Below are 3,243 nucleotides of genomic sequence, written 5' to 3' on the forward strand. Positions count from 1 at the left end.
GAGCCGTCCCACGAACACCCGTGAATTGTTCCTCCTCCTGTGTCCGTGATTTAAAGCCTCGTCTCAGGTCCTCCTTGCAGCATGTTAAGAATGCTGTATGTATTCATTTCCACAGTATTTTAAGCTGCAAGAAAATTTTGCCCTTCAAATGCAAAGGGAAGAATATGCCTATGTACGGAGAGTTTGCAAATGGCTTGCGCCAAACAAAGCTGAGGGGCTATTGCCTGTTCTGGGCAGAGACACAAAGCAGCGCTCATAAAGAGTGGGGGGGATGCTACCTTTTATCAAATCACAAGGCTCAAGGCATGTGCTTTAGATCTCTGTTTTGGGCAAAAAGATGGGCCTTTTGAGGCGGTCTGTACGAGCAAGTGCACGTGGGGGCCAAACTTGAATTTGGACTGTGAATTCAACAGTCCAGCACCACTTTGCTTCCAGCATTTCAACATTGCCACTTTCTTGCAGTGAATTGGGGTGAGTTCCTTCAAATTGTTGCTCTAGCCCAAATTCCCATTGAACTTTTGGCAGCTGGAAAGCATGGGAGAGCTGCGGAGATGGAGCGCGTGGTCCAGGGGGACTGGGATTTGGGAATATCACTCCGGGTGAGAAAGGGCACTTCGCCCACGACGACCCCTCTTGGAGATCCTGAGGGGCATGTGTTAATGTAAAGCAGGGGATGCCCGTGCTCAGGCAGCATGCACTCAGCAGCAGGGCATTCAGAAAAATGAATTCTATCAAAATATTTAAAAAACTGGATGAATGAACAGATGGCTTGGATGAGAGATGATCTAGCTAATGAAATGAAGACCATCACTTAAAAGTCATCCTCAGTTTGGGGTGGAAGGGAGCAAGATGAGAAAACCAGATGGTTAAACTCTCTTTCGTACACATATATCTCCCAGAAATGAAAGCAAATTACCAGCAATTCCCTTTTCATTCTTCCTCCCCTCTCTTTCCCCTCATTCCCCCAAAAAACAGCCCAGCAAAACCGTAGCCAGGCTGCAGTGGTAAATGGCACCCAGGGAGGGCTGCAAGCAAATGGGGAACTTGCTTGGTTTCTCTCTGAGCTTGAGTGAGGTCTGCCAGGGGGTTTTGGTGCTGTGGCAGTCTTATTTTTCACATGACAAAATATCTCTGATGCCAGGTCCTGCTACTCTACCTCCCATGTCGTCTCATCCCCAACCCCATGGACACGGGGCTCGGGACTGTCGCTCCCCCTCTCCTTCGCCAAAATAGGCACAGATGTGGAGCCAGTGCAAAATCAAGTCTTAATTAAAAGCACTGATGTGGTGAAATTTGGACAGGGAACACCCACGTGCTTTAAGGCATCAGGGGGAAGGAAATGTTAATTAACAGGCTGCAAAACAATAATTTTGAACATTTGCCTGTGTTTGATCTGGTCCCATTTCTGGGCCAGGCGTATTTCCAGGTAGGCTCCCGGGGGGGGGGGAAATCCCCCCTGCCTGCGGCCCAGCAGGAAAAACCCATCAGGGACTGAGGCACTGAAGCTAGGCAGGAAAACAGGGACTTTTCAGGTGTCCCCTCTCCTGCTACCCCCCTGCCTGAGCCCTGCAATCACACCCGAAGGGGGAACCAGTGTGGGCCAAGGGTCAGGACAAGGTTCCCAAGACAACCCAGCTAGAGAGGTCGATCACACCGTGACGCGGAGAGAAAATTTTCAGTCACGCAGGCACAGGACTAGTCTTGGGATGAAAGCCAGCCATCAGAAATGCCCTTTTTCTAAGTGGTGATTTTTAATTTCTACAGGCTTGCCAGCGCCATGCATTTTCCAACGTTTAAAGGGACGCCATCTGCTCAAAAAAGAGGTCCTGTGAACAAAACAACTTGAATGTTAAGAAAGCGAAATTGCTTTAAAAGCCCATATGCTGCACTGCCTCTTTCTTTCCAGCTTTGGCTGGCAGTGGAGGTGCAGTGACTGAGTCTGTTTCTGGTTAGTCACTGGGTTTTCCTTTCTGGGCAAAGCCGCTGGAGCTAAGCGTTGCCACTTCTTGCCTGTTAGGCAGAAGGCAGAAGGTTGCCTTAGTGGTTGAAAGCAAAAGGTCACTTGAACTCAAAGACCTTCCCACCCTGGGGTAAAATTAGTGTTACTGGTATTATCCATGTATACCTAAAAATCTTCCTGCCTTTCTTTGCCTTGTCACTGTCATCTTGTAATAGCTGCCTTACCTGCAAATAAAAATAAAAGGGCATTTATTATTAATCAGAATTTGTATTGCAGTTGTTAGTTCCCCAGCTGTATTTCCTTGTTGCAGCAGATGCTGAACAAGCAGTACCGATGTAGCTGTTATCTCAGCGTTTCGGCAATATGTGGCGGGTGACGGGAAGCGATTGCGGGAGAAGACGGGGCGGCAGGGCTGGAGAAACCCGCCGTTGCGGAGCTGCGCGCCGCAGGCACCTTCGCAGTGGCGTCGCGTTTGGGGAGGTGGCTGTGGCTTTGGGCTGAGTTCTCAGCTCCACCTATCTCGGAGGAGGATAAAGGCTATTAACTTGGATTACAGGAAACCACAAGGCCTGTGAGCTACAGGGGAAATACGAGGAGATTAAAATTGTAGTATTAACGGGCCTCGCTAATTGCTGGAAACATTGCCTGGCTGACCAAGGCTGGGAGGGTTGTTTTCCCGTGGTTATCAGCAGTGGCGAGCTTTGGAGGCTACGCTCAGCGGTCCAGGGGAGAAGAAAGGAAAGAGAAGCAGTGCTGGGCAGTTGCTTATTTGTTACCTGTGCCTATTTGTACCTCCTCAGCGTGGCAGTGCCACACAGAGCCGCAGCATTCGGAGGAAAACCCTGGCAAAGGTTTCTGGCTGTTTGGGTCTTTGCCTGTTGCCTCGTGGTGCTGCAAGGGATCCAGGAGCCACAGTCTCCTCGGGGCGTGCGGCCAGAGCCAGCGCTCCCGGGAAGGGGAGCGTGCTTTGCCCCTGGAAAGGGAGCACGGGAAACCCTGCTCCGTAACTCATCGCCCCTCAGTGCTGGGGGCACGCGACTGCCTTGTGTCATTAAGGGCGCGTTTATAAGCAGCAGCACCGGCTAAACCTTGGCGTAACTACTTTCTTATTCGGCTCTTCGAAGAAGACACAAAACAGGAACCGGCCTCGGCCATAGCGCGACCTGCCCGCCCGGCGCAGCACCCCCCGCGCCGGGCCCCGCCGCCAGCGGGGGGCGGTGGCGGCGGCAGACCCCGCCTGGCCGGGCGGTGCCGAGCGGCCGGGGCCGCCCCTCGGGCGGGGA

Source organism: Apteryx mantelli, chromosome 5, assembly GCF_036417845.1.
Source record: "Apteryx mantelli isolate bAptMan1 chromosome 5, bAptMan1.hap1, whole genome shotgun sequence".
Classification (NCBI taxonomy): Eukaryota; Metazoa; Chordata; class Aves; order Apterygiformes; family Apterygidae; genus Apteryx; species Apteryx mantelli.